Genomic DNA, 22,354 nt, shown 5'->3' on the forward strand with positions numbered 1-22,354 from the left:
AACCATGAAATTTTACTTACCCAGAACTCAAAATAATTTGCCAAATGTCAAGGAAAGCCATAGGAAGATCCCTCCGGCCATAACAGGGATGGACCTAAGACAAGCGTTTAATGTTCCTTAAGGTGTTTTGGAACAAGAGTAAAATACTGTCATGATCTGAGAACCCTGCTCTTCTTCACACTCCCCAAATGACTCCAGCACATTGCTGAACAAGAGGATCTCATGGAAACTAAAAAGTGAAAGACACAAACCACCCACAAAAAAAAATATTTTGTCATTTGTGCAGACCAAAGGGGAGGTGCAAACTGTCCTCTGCCTTTTGCCTCTTTGATCAGTGTATTTCCAAATCTCTAGAGCTGAACCAGGAAGAAGCTGGGTTTGCTTTCTGCAGAAGTGCTGCCTTCCCATGTGGAGATGTTTCTGTATTTCTTGGCTCAGAATGGAAGGAGCAAAAATGAATGTGTTCATGACCCTTCCCATGAGATCTTTAAGGTGAAAAATGGAATCACTCACTTCAATGTGTTGTCTTGGTAGAGGAATTTGACACCTTACTGAAGTTTAGTCATTAATTCAATAATTCCTATTTATATAATACCCAGTGCTGGTTTAGTCAATGCTCTGAGGAGTGGGCTAGGAATGCTTATTTATGGGAGGGAAAGTAAGTCCTGAGAAAGCCAGGAGCAGACCTACTTTCTGGTGAATAATGTGAAAGTTGGAACTGTCATCCCTGTATTTTTCCTATAAATGCTGCAGACTCTGACCCACATTTTTGTGCTTGCACAGCTTGGAGGGCTGTGTTTACCAGGTCACTTGAGAGCCATCAATACAAACCAGGGAAATGTGGACATTTCCAAAGAACTGAGAGAGGATTGGGACCTAGCAGCACTGTTCTTTAGGAAAAATAACCCACTAACCCTGCCTGCCATGGCAAAACTGTGTCATAAATCTGGACTAATCTTCGATGACAAACGGCCTGGAAAGTGGAAAAGAAGAGAGCTCGTGTTCTCTTGTGAGAAGAAAGATGAGTTAATTCTTGATTAGGAAAGACAGCAAGTGGAGACACTTCCAGCTGCATGGACATTGTCTTGACATTGCCTGAAAAATGCCTAATGACGACAGTTAGTGTGAATTAGCTACAGAATATGTTTTATTATGTTTTGTGGCCCCCAGGGCAGATATGCCAGAGACTTTTAAAGAGAATAAAAACAGAGAAGAGGAGGCCTCCATACAGCTCATTTAGAATTTTTAATGTCTGGTCATTAATGGTATTGAACAGTCAAAAAGCCACATGTTTCCCTTACAGTACATGTTAAACCTCAACATGTTCTGTCTTTACAAATAAAAGCATGGAAAAGTGGATGGATTCCAAAATGACAGGCAGAAACATACCTGTACACAGGAATTATTTTTTTCATTTTCCAGGCTGAAAACTGGGACAATGTTTTTGGTAAGCTGCTGAACTGGCAGCTCTTCCCATCCCTTTCCCAGGATGCCAATGCAAGGTCCAATTTTCATTGCTAAAGTCAGTGTGAGTTTTTCTCAATACTGTTGACCATCAGAAATTCAGATACAAGAAAAAAAAAGTCATCAGAACTCAGCAGGATCCAATTTTCCTTCCCTGAATTTCAATTTGACAACAACAGTCCATAGAAAAAATGCAAATATGATTTTTGCTGCAGACAGGAATGAGAGAGGGTGCTGAGAGCTCTCATGTTGTTTGATTGCTTTAAAGCCTTTCCTGCAGAAACTGAAATGGTGAAATTCTGCTTGAAATGTGCTGGGTGCATTTACAGGCAGAGAGATGAGACGAGTAAATCTTCAGCTTGGAGCAACCTCCCCTAGACCTTTATGTTTATCCACTTAAATACAAAGACAGGATTTTCTTTTGTGGCTCATCTGTGGATTCACCCTGAGTGCTTCTGGTTTAGCCATCCAGTTCAGGGAAAGAAGAACCAAAGAGGTTCCAGCTCTTTCCCCCAGCCCAGCCTTTTCTGTCCTGTTGTTAATGAGTGATAATGCTTCATGAGGGTTTTTCAAAGACTATTACTGCTCAAAATCACTTTGGTGCACTGGGACTCTTATTTTCTGCATATATCAAGAGCTTTCTGCAAAGCAGAGGAATAAAGACAAATGAAGTGTTGTGGCTACAAATCCCTTAATGGCTTGACCTTTATTTGTCTTGGAATCAAGTTTTAAAGAGTGGGTCCCTCACCAGGCACGGTGGGGATGCACAGCACTGCTTTGTCCCTCTCCTCCATAACTCACACTTCCAAAAGGCAACAATTTCCATTCAGACTGAGGAGTTGTTGGGAACTGGATGAAGATTTTTCTTTTCCTGGTTAAATCTATAAAATATAAGACTTATGAGCCTATTACCTGGGGTAGAATTAATTGTGAAGAGAGGCTGGGACAGCTCTGTGGCTCCATCCCTGCAACCTCCTCATTTGCCACTGTGAGTGTGTTGGGCTCTCAGTGGGGGAGGGATTTGGGTAACCAAGATTTCTTTGGGAGTGGTGGTAGCTGAGGCATTAATGCAGTCAGGAGAAATTGGAAGGACTCTCTGATGTAGCAGATATTTTTCTGAGCCTGTGGCAGAGCAAGCTCCTCTCCCCAAGGCTCTAGTAAAGTCTTGCAAGCAGTGGTATGAACCCCATCACATGTGGCAGGGAGCTGCTGGATGGAGCCTGGGCAGGGGGATGAAGAGAGATAATTTCTGAAACCCTCTTGCCTCTCAGTACAAAACCAGCAAGTCCTTCATGCGTCCCCTCATTGATCTTTAATGTCCCTTCCAAAATTCCATGGTTGGACCTGCAGTACCTGCTCGTGCATATATAAGTATGGATACTGGGATTTCCTTCCCAGAACCTTTGTCTTCTTTCACTTCTTCCCCAGTTTTTCCAGTCCCATGGGGGACTGGAAATAGGAGTGGCTGCAAAAGTGATGCTCCACAGCCAGATTCAAACCCATCTGGGCAAGTGGTGCCCTGTCAAAGCAGTGAGAAACCTGACAGTGGAGCGCTGCATTTTTTCCTTCTCATTTTGGCACAGAGTAAATGCTTTTGGCCTCTCCTGTCCCAAGAGGGGCGGGACGCAGGTGTCTGACAGCGCTGTGAGCATGACACGAGAGCCATCGGATCCGTGGGCGAGGTGTAATATCTGCACTGTCCCTGTCCATTTGGAAAGGTGCTTTGAGGCAGCTGCATCCCCAGCTTGCAGAGGCACTGGCAAGGGATTTCTGGGCTCACACTGTACCATTTCTGAAGGGATAACAGCCCTGGATATTAAAGAGCCTCTAAGAGAAGGAGCAGCTGTGCGATGTTTTTGTAGACCGAAGGTGCAGCTCTGGCAGCACTAAATCTGGAACGTCAACAAGCAGATTAAACAAGATGGTTTAGCTCTTAGAGCCAGCCTCAGGCTTGCCACTGAAATTGGTTATGAGAGGCTGTAATTGAAAGGAAGTCTGATATTTCTAAATCTCTGAAGGTTTGGAAGCTGTGGCTGATGGTGTGCAGGTGTGGGTGGGTGCATCTCCATCCCAGTGAACCACTTAACCTCTCTTGTAAGCATCCACAGATCATCTTGGTTACCATTACATTAGAAATTAGCACTTGGAATTAGCTGGAGTAAGATAGAGTAAGATTATTAATAATTTGTTACATCTACATTCAAAACCCAGAGTAAGATTATGAATTATTTGTTACATCTACTTTCCTTTGCCCTTTTGTCTGTGTGGAGAAGGATGAGTGTGTGTCTGGTTTGGGGTTTTGATCACTTTTTTTTTTTTTTTCTTATCTCATGCAAGGAGTCCTCACAGCCTGCAGCTAACCAGATTTTACAGCCCACACTTGCTGAGGTGGGGCTCTGAAGTGTCTCCCCTCCATCATCACCTACCAGATTTAAAGCCTGGCCTGGGTAAGCACCACCACAGGTTCAGTTCAGCTTCTGAATATTGAAATACTGTTGCCCAGGTTTAGGGGTTTCTTTGGGAAAAGGGCAGCACAACAGCAATGCTCTCCCTTTCCATCTACCCAGCACAGAATGAATTTTGCTCAAGTGTCAACTTCTATTTCTCAGAAAGAATTTTACTTCTTTCTTCGCTGGACATAAATGCATCTGTTTTTTTTTTTCTTATTCAGCAAAGAAATGAAACAAACCCCTCACTTATTCTCATCGCTCAGCTTTGATAAAACTGTAGCTGAGAGAACTCTGTATATTAATAGTATGAATCACTTAAGTGAGGTATAAATTGCCATGATGCTTTTAGTGTAGGCAACTTATCAGGGGCTGCCTTTTAATCTCTTGTAACAATCTTGAACATTAAAGCCAGGTTGTTTCATAAAGGGATGTATTCCTTTCACTGGGGAAGTTAATATCACCCATGATTATATTTGACATTTGGGCCTGGCATATTATTTTTCATCCTGTGTCTGAGCCTAACTACCCACTCCTCTCATGAGCAGGGTTTGAAGTGGGTACATTTCAAATCTCTGCACACAACCATGAGTGCCATCCTAACAGCCTCATCACTGGAAATAAGAAAAGACAATTTAATGAACAAAACAGGGAGGGTGAATTCAGTAAATGAAATTTCTCTGGAGTAAGTAAAAGGTAAATGTTGTTGTGCATTCCTGCTGAGGAACAGCAGGAAGCCACAGAAGGGGAGAGGGTGCTGTGCTCCTTGGAGGAGCATCTCCAGGGCATCCTCCCTGCAAATATCCCTGAACAAACACTGCTGAGGCGCAGGTGATGTGCAGCCAGGCCTCCCAGCTTCTTGCAGAGATTCTTTTCAGAATACAACCCACAGCATGGCTTAGGGGTCTCTTCTCCCTGAGAAACAGGGATGCATTTGGAGGGACAGGTCCAGAGGCTGATGTCTCAGACTGAGAACATGTCCTGTAACGTCTCTAAAACAGACTCTGGCTGGCTGTCAATGCAGGGCTGCTTGAGGGTGAGCCTAAAAGGACCCTTCAGAGCTGAAGATGGTAAAACTAATCTTGAATTTCAGTGCTGGCCTGGTGAAGCTGGCAGTTCTCAGTTAGGGTAAATGCCTTTTGTTCAGTAGTCAAGGGAGTCCACGGCTCATCCTTGTCTCCGTGTGAACTATCTGCAAACTTGAGCTGTTCACTCTCTGTTGGAGCCCCACTGGCTCCTGTTTGTCTTTGCTGAGAACAGGGGCTTGAAGGTGGAGCTCTGGATGCTGTCCTTGGACATGAATAACTTGAGGAACTTAGTGCCACCAGCAATACCTAGAGCTCAGCAAGTTCTTGAGGAAACCAGGGCCTTTCTACCTAAAGTGTGAGCTCCTGGGCTCTGTGCCTGTCATTAGCCAGCTCTTTGCAGCGTGTTGAAGCCAGCAGGGCCTTGGTGTGGCCTTAGGTGTTTGGTTTTGTTAAATCACTGTGCTATTTTAGGCTTTGTTTGTTCAGCCTTAGAGCCTTGGTTATGTCCCAATGAGCCTTGGAAACAGAGCAGTGGAGTGAGAGGGAAGAAAGGGATGTGAAGAGATGACACTGCAGGAGAGAGAAAGAGTAAGTGGAATTAAATTACCACTGATTTCCGAGGCACAACAATGCATTAGGGGATTTCATGGAGGATTCAAACAACTGGGCTTGAAAAAACTCCCTTCCCAAAATTCCATGTCATCAAACATGTAATTTCCACAGTCCCATCCTTTGATTTATTTTCAAAGGTAGCTGATAATGCTGCTATAAATTCTTCTGCCTTTGTCTTTTATCTGATCCTGACGCTGAGGCTGCAGTGGAGGACAGACTCCAAAGAGTGAGAACAGCAGCTCTACCCTTTGCTTCCTGCAGTGCAGGGAATTTGAGACAAAAGGGACTCTGTAGGACTACAAGAGCAAACCTAAGCAGGCAATGAAAGAAAGAATAACCAGATTCCAGGCTCTCTGAGCACTGCCTGGGTGAAGACACCAATCTATGGGATCAGAGCCCACTTCCCTTTTCTTCCTAACCCAGCCCAGCTCTCCCTGGGGATGTTGGCTATCAAGGTTCTCCTGAAATGGAAGCCCACTTGACAAATCTAAGCACAGCTTGGCAAAATGTCACCAAAATGAAGCCATTTGGATTAATCACAAAACACCCTGAACTTAAGAGGGCCAGGATTTTATCCTGAAATCCCCCTATTGCTCTTGCATTTTAAGACAGTCCCAGTCATGGAAAATGGGGATGGGAGAGTGTGGTATTCACATGCCCTCTGAAGAGAGAGAGACTTAGCTTTCTCAGGACTTCTCCTGAGAGAAGCTGTGAGAGGAGCAGAGAAAAGAGAATCAAAACAATTCTTATCTCATTTGCTGCTCCTGTCTTTGTGCCCCTGTGGAATGTGTTCTGGAGATTGCTTACCCAATGTGATTGCTTGCTTGGATTCTGGTGATGGTTGTTTAGATTCATTGACCAATTAGATCCACGTGTGTGTTGGGACTCTGAGGAGAGAGTCAAGGGTTTTCTAGTTAGTTAGCAATAGTTCTTGTTAGTGTAATATAGTGTAAAATAGTTATAGTATAATATAGTATAATAAAGTAATTAATTAGCCTTCTGAAATCATTGGAGTTCAGACATCATTCTTCCCACTGGTCAGACACAGCATTTTACTATAGGAGAGGGCATCAGGATGTCACAGAAATCTGCTCCTCCATCCACCTTTATCTGCTCTATTATTTCCATTCCTGTTAACACAAATCTCGTAGACTTGGAGACTCAGCTTTCCCCACACTACTGGCTCCAGTGCCCTTATCCCTGGGGAAGCCTTTCCAAAGCCTGACTCCCACCTGCTGTGGGTTGGGGAAGTTCCAGAGGTGAGTTCAGGGTACAGATAACCTTGCCTGTCTTTTGAGAAGTGATCAAGTGGAATATTTTTGTTTTATAAGACACACCGTTGGGCAAGCTGATGGCTTTTTATGTATCAGCCCCAAATTTTTAAACCCACCTGTTTTCACCTGTGGCACAGCACTGCTTAAACAGAGCTGCTCATGGAGGAGCCCAGGACTGTTCAGGGGAAAGTCCCATGGGAAATGCTCCTCTGGACCCCCTGTCCCCTTCATCCTTGTTCCCCAACTCACGTGCTCTGCAATCAGACCTGGTTCCAATCAGAGCTCCTGTACTTATATTCTGGGGTTTTTTACGACTGCAATTTTGTTTAACATTGCCCCTGAAGAGCTCTGTAGTGTTTTGCAGAGCTCCAAGTACAAGAACTCCTTGAATTTTTCCCCTAAGTATTCCTGCTGCTGTCAGGAAAGAAATTAGAAGAGTGTGGTCCTGCCTTCCCCTCTCTCATTTGGAGGCTGTGATTCATGTTTTACAGCATCCTGCTCCCATTACCCAGCTCTGCTTTCCGTGGTTTGTTCTCTAGCATCTCATGCAGCAGCAGGACTAATGAGTTTTTATGTCCCATGGGTTTTTATCCTTTATCTCATATCTGCTCTCTTTGATTTCAGTAACCCTGATCCTGTATCCTGCCCTTTGGCTGTCCTGTCCAGCCAGGGCAGAGGGAAGGATGTTTTCCAGCTGCATGGATGCAGACTGGTCCACCAGCATGGTCGGACTGGCCAGCAGCACACTGCCACCAGGAAACACAATTTTTGGTTGTTTCATTTACTTTACTCAGGCCATACTTTTCACAAAAGTTGTTTCAGGCCCTTCCTGCCTTTCTCCCACCCACCCTTCCCCTCATAACTGAGTGATTTGAAACATTGGTAATGAACTGAACATGACAAACAGCCAGAGCAACCAGCACAGTTGCAGAAACCTCTTCTCCTTTAGAAACCAGGACAAAAATCCAGCTGCAAGGACTTTCAAAATGCAGGGAGAGGATTCTACAAGCAATTCCTACCAGGGAATGCTTGTGAATGCCATTTGATAAGAGCCTGTCAGCATAGTGGGGTGGAACAGCTGAACTTGTTAATGAAAATGCCTTTTCTATCACCATTCAACTATTTTGCAAGGCAGGATTGTCTCAAACAAAATTATTTTTGTAAAGAAGAAAAGATTTCTCTACTATCACATCTAATTGTGGTATTAGGGAGCAAAATATAATTTTGAATGGACTTTTTGGAAGGGAACTGGTTATTTATAGCCATACTTCATAAAAATTGGTCAGAGCAATTGTTTGAATTGAAAAGAAGCTCATTAATTTTTTCTCTCCCTTTCTTCTGCCAGGGCAAACAGCTGCTCTTGGGCTGTGCCCAGTGTGGAGCTCTCTGCAGACCAGCAGTGTCACTGCACCAGTGTCAGGCGACAGCAAAAAGGTGGCAAAAATATCATCTGGATGATCATTATTTCATTTCAAACTTTTTTGGTTAGAGGAGGAGACTCTTGAGGTGAGGGTGAATTAGGAACATCCATTGCTGGTGACTTCTCTGGGTTTGTGTGCTCGAGCTCAGGGCTGGGATTTCCATCTAGGATGTCCATCACAGGAGAGCTCCTGGTGGCCCTGGAAAACCCAGCCATGCTCCATCACTCTGCTGCAAGGATGAGCTGGATCCCTGTCAGAGCTCATCCTCCCCGGGCCTCCTGCCCCGCTCCAGCTGCTGCTCTCAAGCAGGTCTCTGGTGAGCTTTGCCTTTGCTGAGCTCCTGAGAGGCTGAGCTTTGCTTGTCCAAGCTTTCCAAGGAGATAAATGCTGGCACAGGCCCTGCATTGCTAATAAGCCCTCAGTAAACGAGCTGGCATCCCCCGCAACGGGCTCTGGTGATGCACTGACACTGGCTGGTCTTGCATGGTGATAACTGGCATCAGAGCAGGGGTAGCAGGGATTGATTTCACTGCAGATCTCCCCTTGTGAAACCTGACTGGCATGGAGGGGGCGTGGTGATGAAGCACGACATCACCACCTCACCTTTGCTTCTGGGTGGTGCAGCCCAAGCTCATTCCCAGGCCATATTATCCCATGGATGTGTAAGAGGAACAGACACTTTCAGGCTGTGATGTGGACTCAGCTCATCCCAAGCTGGCCCCAAACCCACCCCAGAATCCTGAGAGCTTTCGCCTCTCCCAGATTTGTTCTTCACCTGAGCTGCTGGGGTTGGAAAGTGTTCAGCAGCATGTCCACAACTCATCTTGCCACACAAGGGAAGCCCAAAAGTCTGGTTAAAATATGAGGGAGGAGGATGGTCCTGACAGTTCAATTAATGCAGGGACTGGGACATAAAAATCCACGAGGAAGTGTTATGTACATTTGTAAAATGGTTCTTGCTAGGTAGGAAAGAATGTAACCATGGTGCTTTATTTGAGAACTAACATGAGCCCATTTCACTGCCTGGGGAGAGCCAAGGGGAGAGTGTGGCTCTGTACTTAGATCTTCACACCAACTTCTACTTTCAACTGTTCAAACCCAACACCACTTTAAACTTTTTGTACAAATAAGAGTGAAAACAACACTAAGCCCTTCACTGTGAAGCACAGAAACATCATTCTTCCTTGTAAGTCATCATGAATTACAGCAGCAGAAGCAAACACTGCTCCACCTGTGCGCCCAGTAAATCAAACTAAGCTCCTATAAATACAATGCTCTCCCCACGGACACAAAGTCCTGGCTGAAAAGCACAAGGATAACACGAACTGACCAAAGAAGTGAAGCACTTTAATCTTTGTTTTGAAATCCCCTAAATTGCAGCCCTGCCACTGCTCAGAGCCACCTGCTTCCTCTTCCCACTAGCACAACCCAGGCTGTTTAGCTCCAGCCTCCAATTTTGCTCTTCATTATTTGCTGGCTACTCAGAGCTGCTCCATTTGGGAAAATTGCTGCTTCCATGTGCCAGCCTGGCTGTGCTGTGCTTTTCTCCAACTGCTTGGCTGCTGTGTGTGCATGACTGCATCCAGGTGCAAACAGCTTGGAAACCTGTCCTGCAGAAATGCACGTGCTTCTCTTTGGGTTATTCCCTCCCCCTCTCCTTGGCTGTTCTGGAAAAGTTCTGTCTTAGGACTGTGCTGACGAAGGGGGTTTCAGTGTCCCTGTGGTGCAGTGGGGTGAGGTGAGGTGTTCCCTGAGGTGAGAGCTGGGTTTGGGTGGGACAAAACAAGCATAGCCCAGGCTGGGCTTTCCCTATGGGAGGAAAGGTGAGAGCAAACCACAGTTCAGGCTTTGTATTCCAAAATCTGGCAGTGCTGAAAACCTGCTGGGGTCTGGGAAGCAGGTGAGGAAGATGGTGGTTCCCAAGGGAGTCTCGTTTTCCTAATTCAGGAAACTTAATTACCAGCATGCCAGTTTTGTTTAATATGAGAGAACCTTTTCTGTATCAGAAAAATTCAGGCAGCAGAAACCATGAAGGCATCACACCCAGCAAGAAGGGCAGATGGCATTTTATAAATCTTGCAGTATACTTAATCCCACCAAGTCCCAGGAAGGAATAGGAGCAGACAAAACTTTCTCTGTGCAGCACGAAGGTGTTATTAGAGCAACCTGGTAATGGGACCTCCTGGCATGTCAACATTTGGCTGGGGCCAAAGGAGTGGCTGGACACCAACAAAAACCCAAACGATCGAGGATGTGTCGCAGACCCAAGCTGCCCCCACCTCAAACCTGTGCTGCCCTGACAGTCCCAATGGAACCCTACAAACTGACATCAGGAACCTGGGCTGCCCACTTTTCTTTCCCAGGGAAAAGGGCCGGTCCTTGTCTCCAGGGGACTGTGGACTTAATCCCACCAAGTCCCCGGAAGGAATAGGAGCAGACAAAACTTTCTCCCTGCAACACGAATGTGTTACTAGAGCAAGCTGTAAATGGGACCTCCTGGCATGTCAAGTTTTGGCTGGGGGAGATGTGGGGGTGGCATCGATTGCGTTGTGGCTTTGATGCATTGTCACTTCAAAGCACCAAACTCCCCAGATAGTTCAGTATCTGCACAGATGTTGGCAGGTGATGATAAATCCATGCAGAGATGGGGAAACCCAGTCTTTGGGGAGAGCTTCAAAGCTGAAGCTGAGAACACTGCAAATGTTATGAAATATTTCAAAGTCTGTCAAGTGGGAGCTGTGCTTTTAGATTAGGTTAAGAAATGTGTGGCCTAATTTTGTGGGACTCTCCAGCATTTACTGTGGATTATGGAGACTCTTCTAATCTTTAAATGGCTGCACTTTTCTTTTAGTTTTCAGAAAAGGAAAAAAAGCCTCGAAGAAACCTGACCGAAGTGTTTCTCCATACACTCAGTTTGAAGACAACTCCCAAATGACTGCAGATAGTGAATTATACAGAGCCTTTTGCTAACAAAAATGGGCAGATGGGTCAAATGGGTTCCCAGATCAGAACCTGCAGCACTCCTGGCACAGGGAAGGAAACAGCATCAGGAGACAGCTGCAGGGGGACCACAGCCTGCTCACAGCTCCTCCTCCCATCACCTCCTGTTTTGCTTCTCTTGCTCATCCATCTTCATCTTTCCAGCTCAGTGTTTTCCCAGCCTCACAGGAGCAACACAGAGCTGAGAGCAGCCTGGACCTCCTTGGCTGCTGCATTTCAGCAGAGCTTCTCCCTTACTGATACAATCCTGGAAGTGTTTGCGTTGGAAGGGACACAAAGATAATTTAGTTCCAACTTCGTCTGCGACTTGCCCACCTTCCAACCGTGTCCAGCTTCAGCAGAATAAATCCCAATGCCGTGTTTCTTGCCGCGAATCACCTTTTAACGCTGCTTTGTTTCACTGCTGCTGCCCTCCAGCCAGATGCGGCACCCGCCTAATTTTAGTCCCATGAGTCAGCGCTAATTTTTTGACAGGGAAATATTTATTGCCCGTTAGCCGGTGTGGGAGCCCTCTCCACACACCCCAAGGACCAACAGCTCCATTAGTGGTGTCACTATAAACTCACCAGCAGCTTTGGGCTTGCAGGGACAGACTTTTAGCAGCGTGTGTCACCGCAGCCAAGAGCTCTGCTCATTAAAACAAAGTCAAGGACCGGCTGCTAATGGAGTGCCAAGTGGCTTTTTTTATCCTCCCTTTCCTTTCTGTACAGAGAAAAAAAAAATAAGAGTGAGCTTCTTGAACCTCCTAATTGTAAGCTAATGTGTTACTCGCTCAAAAACCTGTCAAAATCAAGAGGAAAGAATTATAATTTTGATGTTCAATTGCATGATTTCTTTGTCTCTTTGAGTCAAAGCATTGTTTTAAATTATTTCATCCATCAAAGCTAGTTTAGCAGAGATTAAAATTCAAAATGAGTTTAAGACGAGATAAAGAACCATTTGGCTTGTTTTAATTCCTGTTGTCTTTGTGGGAGTTAGTGTGAATAAAATAGAATAATACATTTGGTGCTGGAGAGCAGAAAACTGGAATTTGAGCCTAAAACTCAACACATACTTATGCAGGCACAGTATATTTTTTCAGGAATTCTTTATTTCAGATACTTAAGGAATCCAAGACATTACAGAAATGACAAAAAAAAAAAAAAAAAAAAAAGGACAAATATCTTTATAGCAGCTCTAGAGCTGTGGAGGCAGATATTGCTTCTCTTGAAGGCAATTTGCAGTGTGGGAGCTTTGGTCTGTGCATTAGGCTGTAAACCTGGTATTGTCAGTACCTGCTGTACATTCAGACATCTAGAGGTGGTGAGCAGGGGTCACTGAGCAGGAGTGAATGAAAAAGCTCCTTTGGGATTTCATTTTGCGATAATTGTCGAGTTTCTTTTCGGTTAGAATAAAGCATTTCTCGCAGCAGTGAGTCCTGTGCTTTCCCCAGGTTTCCAAACCGAGTTCATGAGCCTTCAATAAGGGAAACTGTGCGAGTCACTAAAATATAATGTTTGCTGCTGAGCCTCCGTGGCAAAGCTCGCTGCCAGGCTGCGAGGGGCACTGACATTCCAGAACCACGTTCTCCCCGAAGGCTGGTGCCAAGCAGAGAGATAATGAGGCTCAGCCCTGCTGCTGGCCCTGCCTGCTGCTCGGAGAGGTGGAACGAGGTCCTGGCAGACAGCATCTTAAATCGATTCACAGCCAGCAGCTTTGGGGGATCTGTCACACCTTGGGTGATGCTGGTGGTGAAATGACATTTCCCTGGTGCTGAGGGGGAACTGGAGGGACAGTGGCTGCAGTGTCAGCTCTGCAGCATCACATTTCCCATGGAAACCCCTCCAGGAAGTTTTTCAACAACCTCATTTTGACCAAAGACAGGGCTACTGCTTCCATTTCTGTTTAAATTTCCCACTGAGGACACGTTTCAGCAATGGGAGGTGGTTTTGCTCACCAGACCAGCTGGGGTGAGATTCTGGGATTAGATACAGAAAACTGGTCCTGGTCCTTTCTGCGTCTGTGCAGCAAAGGTGTAACATCTGCAGGTGTCCAGATGCTAAAACAGGATTTATGGCAATGCAGCATAAATAAAGTATGTGGATGTAGTGGTCTTTTGGTGAGTGTGTTAATGAGGATATGGAGAATGAAGATCTGAAGGGATAATATGAATATATTTTATATTTATGCCACAGAAAAACCCCAGCAAGGATTTCCCTCCACTTCAAACCCCAAAGGGGTAAAGAAGAGGAGATTTACTGCCAAAGTTTGCTGTGTTCAGCCACAGGACAGCTCAGCAGGAGGAGGGCACTCAGCCTCCTCTTCCTCGTCCTGTCCTGAGCAGAGGGAGCTCCACTGTTGGAACTGGGGAAAGAAATAAGCTCTGATAGGGTGCAGGTAATGAATGAATTCACTCTCCTCTCCCTGCCCCTCCTCAGCCTCCTACCCAGCCAGCCCTGGAAAGGAGCAGAGCTGCTTCTGGGTTGAGATGATGGTGAAAGTGGTTATTTTATCAAAATTTTGCCCAAGATTCATTTAAATGAATACAAGCAAGGCTCTAGGGACAGAAGGGTGTGATTATATATATATATTTTTTTTACTGCTTCTTGTACCTTGAAGTGCTGCCTTTAAGCCATCATGAAGGTCCCTAAAAGCCTCTCTGGGAGAATAGGGAAAACAAAGCCTCTTCTCTGAGCAGTGGTGGGAAGTTATTGTGCAATCAGGTAAACTTTTAAAGGATGAGTTGGTGTTAAAAGTCAATATTCTGTGCAGTTTTCTGCCAGGGATGGAAGCATTTTAGAGCTACAGACTCCTACAAAGCTGTTCTGCTGTGCTGTTGGGCAGCTTTACCTCTTCTTTTCTTGCCCTGTGTCCTACAGCAGGAAAAAGAAAATTAAGTGGGGACTGGTCATCCAGTGATGAAATGTGGGGGTGAAACGGGAGAGTCCCTGAGCACAGAGAGCTGAAGGAGAAGGGAAAGTTAATTAATCCATCAGGCTGAAATCCCCAGTGTTGAATATTCTTTTCCACAGGAGTTTGTTGACAGCTGGAGCCCATGAGCAGCCTGAGGATGACAACCAACAGGAAACTTGGGACCAAAATGAGGGAAGAAAACCTCAGTCGTGTTTTCTTGGTAAAACGTGTGGCAGATGCCACATGAGAGTCAAGAGAAGTAAAAGAAGCAAATATGAGGTGCCAGGGGAGGGAAGGGAGAAGTGAACATTTTTCTAATCCCTGAATTTGACAGCCAGTTTATATGAAATAAACTCTGAAGGCTCCTGCCTTCCCCAAGGTATTTTCTTTCTAAATAGATCTATAGATACACTAATTAGTCAATGGAGAAGCACGGGAGTTAATGCCTAATCATGTAAATGTGTTGTTTCAATTAATTAATGCACGTGGCACTTGTGCTCTAGTGATCGGCACCCTAAGGAAAGGCAGAGGAAAATAATCATATTTAACAGTCTGCTCCCATTAATTCCTCCAAATGGTGTCAAAGCTTCCCATGGTCTTTCTTTATAATTCAGTGCTGTTTTGCAGTGGTGTGTTATAAATTAGCCAGAATCACAGGCTGGAATTGGCAGTTTTGGAAAAAAGAGGAAAAAAAAATCTGGAGGGAATTTTTTGGGTTTTTTTTTTTTTGATGATTCCATAAAGGGGTGCAGAGAAGGGGAGAAGTGAAACACTATTTAATGGGTGTTGATGGGGCTTTGCCAGTCTATAGGAGTATAGGGGGATTATTGGAGCAAGCAGAAAGACCTGGAAGAACAAAACAAGTCACCAAAGAGAATATTCTCAGCCATGAAGCAACTCTTCCCTTAATTAAGCACCTTACTACTGACCTGCCTAAAAGAGCTGCCCAAAACATTTCTACTGCTTTTTTTTTTTTTTTTTTGCTGAATGTTAGCATTTCAGCTCAGACAGTCATGATGAAGGTTAATAAAAAGAACATGTTTAAATAAACCTGAGGGGACTGTAATGTCCTTTTTGTGCTGTTACTGAGAACTGGAAGCACCAGAATCAGAATTAAAAGCTGCTTCATTAAGGAAAAGGCATAAAAGCAATATATGAAACAAGGTAAGTGAGGGATGGATGAGCCCTTCAGAGCAGACAGCACAGAATGGGGCCACAGGAAAGCTCTGGCTCCTTGGCAAGATAAAAATACCCACAAATGGGGGGACAGCAGCATCTGTGGAGCCAGTAATTACCTCCTGACCACGCAAAGGCTGCTTTTATGAAAAAGCAGAGCTCTGTTTGGTTTGTCTGGGGTCTCTGTGGAGAGGTGTGATGTTTGCAGAGGTTGTTCTGTTTTATTTTCACTGACCAGCAGCAAACATGCCCTTATTGCAGCCCATCTTTTGGGATTTGGAGCTCCAGGGTGAGGGGTGATGCTCAGGATGGAGGATGTGCAGGTTGCAGATGTGGAGGGGCAAATTCCTTGTGGATCTGGGGAGACCTGCAGAGTTTGGGGTCTGCAAAGCCCCTCATGCTTGTCCTGGCAGCAACAGCCTCCTCAGCCACGAGACACCATCAGACTGATGGTTCTTCTCCAGCATAAATGCAATTATTGCAAATAACTGAAGAAGTAATTAAAGCAAAGGCAGGAGTCCACTGAATTGCAGAGGCCACTGTGGCTGTAAAAAGTGGAATTTTTGTGGTTGTTCTCTCACCATGTAGCTGGTGGGCTGATCTGAGAGGAGCCCTGGGGCACTGGCAGCCAGGGAAGCTGAGGTTCATGGCTTTTGGAGTACATTTGGTTTTGGCTGCTTTGCACCTGACTGCACAGCTCAGTCCTGCTGGAAACACCATTTTTTGGAGAACTCCTTGGAAATACACTGCACAGGGGCTGGGGGCAAATGCACTTGGACTTCTTTGGCCCCATGGGCCAAATCTGTCTATTATAAATTTGATTTTTTGGAAACTTTTCCTTCCCTTTCCCGCAGAACTCACACTGCAGCTCCCTCGAAGGCTTCCTCCTTCTCCTAGAAAGCAGGCAAAGAAAGCTCTTCACACATCAGCCGTGGTTTCCCAGCTTTTCTCAGGCTGATGAAGAGGAAGGGTTGGCAGTAACAAACTGTGAGCTCTGCCCTGGCTCTGCAGCATCCCAGCACAAACCCAGCCCACAGTGCCTGAGCCAGCACATCTGTGCACTCAGTGCAATAAGAAACTGTTTTTTCCTCAGTTTACTGGGGGATAGGGGAATATTTGAGTTTTCTGTGACATTTTTCCCACCTGTTGCTACAGTAACTGTTTTGTCAAGCTGCTGATTTGGGTATTTGACTGACAGAAGGTTTAATTTTGCTTTAGCAAAATATCTCTTTTCTTTGAGACTGATTTCCTCTGGTGAAAAATTCCTCCTGAAGCTTCCCCTCACTTCAGAGCAAATTCTTTTTAGAACTCACATCTCCCTGATTTCCACTCAGGAGCGTTTGTCCATGTGCTGGATTGGCTGTGATTCACTTCTCTCCTCTGCAGCCCAGGGTTTGTGTCCTGGTGGTTATTTACAACCAGAGTCAGCTCCAAGCTGAGCTGTGGTGAGGGAGACTCAAGCCCTGTGGAAAGTAAGTGGATTGCAGGGAGGAAAATCACGAGTGTGCTCTGAGGTCCAAGGACATCACTGAAAGGCACAGGAAGGTGCTGCTCCACCCAAACAAAACCAAATTTGCCTCTGCCCAGCCTGGAACGATGGCAGCAGGGCTGAAAGTTGTAGTTATTTTATCTTTCTTCCTCAACTGATCAAGAGCTTTGGCAAGATAATGCTAATTATATTTTCTTGCTGGTTCTTTCCCCTTCCTTTTTTTTTTTTTTTTCTTTTTTTAAATATAATTGTTCTGAAGCTTGGAAACTTAGTGTTAGTCTCTTGCTGAAATGTATTTATGACCAGTTTGTTGCCAGTTGTTTAACTGAGCTGGAGTGGGGCAGGTACAGAGAAGACAGGGAGGAATTTTCCATTTCTGAACAGCTTGGAAAGGAATCTGAAAACCTGAAATCCCAATTATTCTTCCCATTCACTTCTGGAGCACTGTTATAATTTACAAAAACAACATTTTCCCGCTTGAGACTTTGCATTTTCTTTCCCAGTTTACAATTCCCTCGAGGGGGTTAAGAACTTAATAGCTCCCAGCAAAATTCTCTTAGAAACCTCAATGCAGACAAAAAAAAAAAAAAAAAAAAAAAAAAAAAAAAAAAAAAAAAAAATTGGAGTTTTTTCTGTTCTGTTCACCTGTGCCCAAACCCGCGAGAACTGTTACTCCTTTTTTCCGAGCAGATTTACTCCTGATTTATTCCCATTTTAGGGGAGCTGGGGAAGGCTCAGGCAGCCCAGCTGGGGGCCCTGTGACATCCGCGCTGTCGCAGGGGTCCCCCCGGGCTGGAGCAGCCCGGCAGCGTTTGGTGCCTCCAAATGAGCGATGGAGCTCTGCCACCTTGTGGGGCTGTCGCCGTGTCGCCTCATCTGCCTGGCAGTTTTCATACCCAAAGATCCCTTTTCTTACTTTATACCTTACAGGGAGCTCCAAAAACAAATCTGTGAAGTGTTGGAGAACGTGTCTGGAAATCCTTGGTGTCTCAAAGGTCAAACTTGATGCTGAAGCTGTGATTTCAGTGCAACATCTTGGAAGAAATGTGACATGTGCATTGACTCCAGTGCTCTTCCCTGATGGGGTTTTTGGTGCTCCCAGTGTTGCTGTGCAGGATCTCGATGGATGTGGAAGGAGCAGGGTGAGCTCTGCAGATCAGGACTGGAAGGTAAGTGGTACCTTGGGGTATTTCCTGGTTTTGGGAGGTGCCTGCTGCCAGCTGAACCCCACACTGATGCAGTGCTGTGTCATTGTGGGGATACTGACCTGTGCTCACATACAAAATGTCACCTTCCTCTGCCTCGGGAGGCTGATCAAGAGAGCGACCTGGAGCTCCCTGTGTCCCCCCCCCAGTTGCAGGGGGATTTTTGAAATCCTCAGGTTAATTGAATCATGGAATGGTTTGGGTTGGAAGGGACCTTAAACACATCTTGTTCCACGCCCTGCCATGGCAGGGACACCTTCCACTATCCCAGGCTGCTCCAAGCCCCATCCAACCTGGCCATGGACACTTCCAGGGATGGGGCAGCCACAGCTTCTCTGGGCACCCTGTGCAGGGCCTCTCCACCCTTACAGGGAAGAATTCCTTCCTAATATCTGATTTAAATCTACTCTCTTTCAGTTTGAAGCTCTTGCCCCTTGTCCCACCACTATGGGAGTTCCAGCAATCCCTCAGAAGTCCCTCAGGTTTTGAAGATTCCTTCACCCCACAGGTGGGATGCTTTTGATTATATACTGTGGAGCTTTATGAATCTCATCTATTGGACAGAAAACAAATACTCTAAAGCAGTTATTCTGAGGTAAAACTTTATTTTAGGAACATCCTATATGTCCTAGGAGTAGCAGAGATAGTCTCCCATCTCTTCAAGTTTACACCTGGGAAAGTTTTCAGCCAGAAATAGTCAAGAGTTGCTATTCTGGATGTTCAGAGCTGCTCAAAACAAATAAAAATAACCCTCTAAAGCGCAGAACAGATTTCTGATCTCTGCTGCCTGTGGGACTTTGCAGGAGAATAAACTCCCACAGATTTCATTTGTTTTAAAAGAATATAGGTGCTAGATTTGGAAGTAAATCTGCTCTGTTTTTGTTTAAGTGGTTGCTATTGTTTGCTCTGCTCTTTTGGGAAGGAATGACTCACCACCTGAAATCAGTATGTGCCTAGAAAAGGTTTCAATTTAACTAAAAAGTCAACAAAATTCATCTCCAAGCAACTATAGACAATTTATGATGCCAGGTCTCATTTGTGGAAATACAGAATATAAAAACACGTCCCTCCCCCAACCAGAAGGAGTTGTAATTCTTAAAGGAAATAAAGCAAACAAGGGAGCTTGAGCTAACAGCACCAAACTGTAGGATAATCTGCAGGATTATCCTTTAGGTATTGATCTCAAGAAAAAGAGGAGCAGCTGCAGAATCCTCTCAGGGCAAAATAATTGTGTCTGAAAGCTTGTTTGCCAACTGATCTGTATCCAGAGCAAAGGAATTATTTTGGCCTTTGGAGGGGCAGGGGAAATGTCAGACATGATAATTTCGTTTGCTGCTGGGATGATGCTGGGAAAACCTTGTTACCTGCTGAGGCTTTGCACCACACTGAGTTTCCTCTCAAAATATGGCTTTTTAAATTTTTACTCCTTGGAAAAGCCATGCTGTCCTGGTGCCTTCTCAGCTGTTTCATGGAGGGAAGTGATTTCACTCTGCAAAATCTTTCTGGAACTGCTGGAAATGAGTGTTCACAGTCCTCTGCTCCCTCATTCCCCACCCTGTCCTGGGGTGGGAACAGCAGTGTGACACTGGGGTGGCAGAGTCCCTGTGAAGCACAAAGGATGCTCCAGGCAGGCTCAGAGGAGTGTGGGCAGAGCACAGATCTGGGTGGTGCTGGCTGCCAGGCTAAACTGAGCTGATATTTAGGCTGGGACTGTGAAATTGGTGTTTTATGCTGAGAGTGGCAGAACAGGGCTGTGGGAGGGGGCAGCTGGAGGAGGGATGTGCTCAGCCCAGCATCTGGGGGACATGCTCTGTGCTCCCTTTGTGCCATCCAACAAACCTGGCTCTGTTGCAGCCCTGAGGCTGGAGGAAGGCAGAGCAGGAAGGAATATTGCCTGTCCTGGAAGTGGGAGCACTACAAAGCCTGCATTGAAGGAGGGGGATGAACTGAGAGGGTCCTTTTAGTCCTTGGAAACCTTCCTGAGTGAGACTGAGGCACTTTGGGGTTGCCTTTGCTTGCTGAGGGATGCATTGACAGAGCCTGACCTCATTTCCCCTGGAGCACAGACCCCTGTGTATTCCCCCTGCTTTATTAATCCACAAGCTCTATCACTCCCCTGTTTGTTTGAACAAGATCCCCACGCATCTTTCCTGGGTGGGGCCTGTCCTGCTCTCTTTCCTTGTGCATCCCCAAGCCAAACCACCTCAAAATTAACTTCAGAGTAATTTATTATTGTTCTGTTCAACCTCACCCCCCCTTGCATTAGATTGGATCCCTTTGAGCTCTCCAGAATGAACTCTGTTGCCAGTTTTATGACAGTTCTGGCCTGGTGGCAGCTCCTTTGGGAAGCCACTGCTTGCTCTGGCTCCTGCTGCAAATCCTTGGTCACCTGAGGCCTGTGTGTCCCCTTGTCATTGCTCCTTGGCTGGAACAGCTCTGCCCTGGCCTTTTGGTGTGGTTTGAGTTTCTCTCTCCCCTCTCTTGAATGGAGAAGGGACCCTCTCCATCCAACCCACCACCCAAGTTGCACAGGGAAGGAGAAACAGCAGATCCAAAAGCTGCCTGAGGAGGATGAATGTGCAACTTAATCATGCAGAGGAAGCCAAAGATGATACAGGATGGGAATTTTGACTCTAAGCCAGGAAGTTACTCAGCCATTCTGCTCCTCTCTCCTTTCCTCCTACAAAGGCTCTGCATGGCACCCAGGGAGACACAGATGTAGGGATTCTTCCATTTGCCATCAGCTACTTCTGGAAGAAGATACGCAGGAGATTAAAAATGTTGGTGCTCCTGGAGGAGGAACAGGACTGAAATGCCATCTGGAGTTTGCAGAGCAGTTTTCAGAGTTGAGGGGGATGGCACTGAGAGGACATTGTTCCCTCGTGTCATCGCATCTGACCAGGAGACCAGGGCAGGGAAGGTGAAGACCAACCTGCTTCAAAAACACCGTGCAAGAGCTTTCAGTTCTGGGTGAGTTTTTGGGAGAAAAGGGGAAGGGCAGGCATCTTCCTGGACACCCAGCCCTGGGTGTGCATGTCTTGTTCCCAGGGTTTTGGCATGGCAGAGCTCTATTCCACCAGGACATTGGAGAAAATCCCTGGGGACACTAAAGTCACGTTGGAGTGGGACAGTGTGGTGATGGGGACCAGGGTCACTGGGGTTCAGGGTGCTCCTCACAGCAGGGAAGGACTTTTCACAGTGACAAATTAGTGCTGGAAAACCCAGCTCAAAGAAGCCCCAGGGAGGTGTCTGAGGAGGTTCCAGCCTTTGTCCTCCCACTTCAGCCAGGGAGAAACTGCTGAGCAGGACATGCTGTGCAGCGCATGAAGCTGGAGGCCGGCTTTGGACCTCTTCTGAGGGAGAAGATTTTTCGAGTGGGGACTCAATCTCCCGTTCCAGTCTCTGGGGCGTGTGTCACTCGTGTGCCATGAAGTTATTTCCATCCTGCCTGTTGATCCCTGTGCCGGCCGCCCTCACATCAGTAGATGGCAGCAGCTTCCCGGGAGCTGGTGGAGGAGCCTTCGCTGGGAAGAGCTGTGATAGACACTGGAGCTCAGCCTTTCCCTCCTCTGCCTTCCCCTGGCCCTCAGCCCAGCCTCCTGCCACACTCCAAACTGTAGATGGCAGCAGGAAAAAGATTTTCCTATTTCTTTGTGACTTCTGCTCTGAGTAGCATTTTCCTGCTGCTGGCTCTTGGAGCCTGCTGGCTCTGAGTTTTTGGGTCAGCTCAGAGCCCTGGCTGGACTTAGGTCACTTTGAAGGCTTCAATGAATGGGTTGAGAGAATTTGCATGTTCCTGCTTCCAGCAATCTGCATGGGAAACACCTGCAAGTGTCCATGGGGATGTGAAGGGGGGAAGCTCCCAGCAAACCACACATCACAGCAGTCCAAAAGTTGTGGTACAAACTGGTGCCTCACAGCAAGAGGGTAAAGTGGCTCCTGGTAAAGGAGACAGGGTTTAAGCAAGAGTTGTGCAGGCATAGAGATTTTGCCATTTCCATCGTTGGAGGTTTTCAAAGCCCGACTGGGCAAGGCTCCAACATCCTGAGTTAACTTCAAGCCCTGGTCAGAAAGGAGGTTGGGTCAGGGATATCCAGAGGTTTTCTTGGCAGTCACCTCTCTGACTTTCTGCTCTGCTGTGCTGATCACACTCAGCTGGACTAACATACCGTGGTTTTCAGTGCCCTGTAGGTGATCGCATCGTCTGTGACCCCTTCTGGAGCTGGGGTAGATGAGTCTTCAGAAACTCCATCCAGGCTGTTTGACACCTCACAAATAACAGTCAGTGTGTCCCAGGTGTGTCTGTAGGACCCTGAGGCCACATCCATCCATCCATCCATCCATCC

This window comes from Vidua macroura, chromosome 17 (genome assembly GCF_024509145.1).
Source record: "Vidua macroura isolate BioBank_ID:100142 chromosome 17, ASM2450914v1, whole genome shotgun sequence".
NCBI lineage: Eukaryota > Metazoa > Chordata > Aves > Passeriformes > Viduidae > Vidua > Vidua macroura.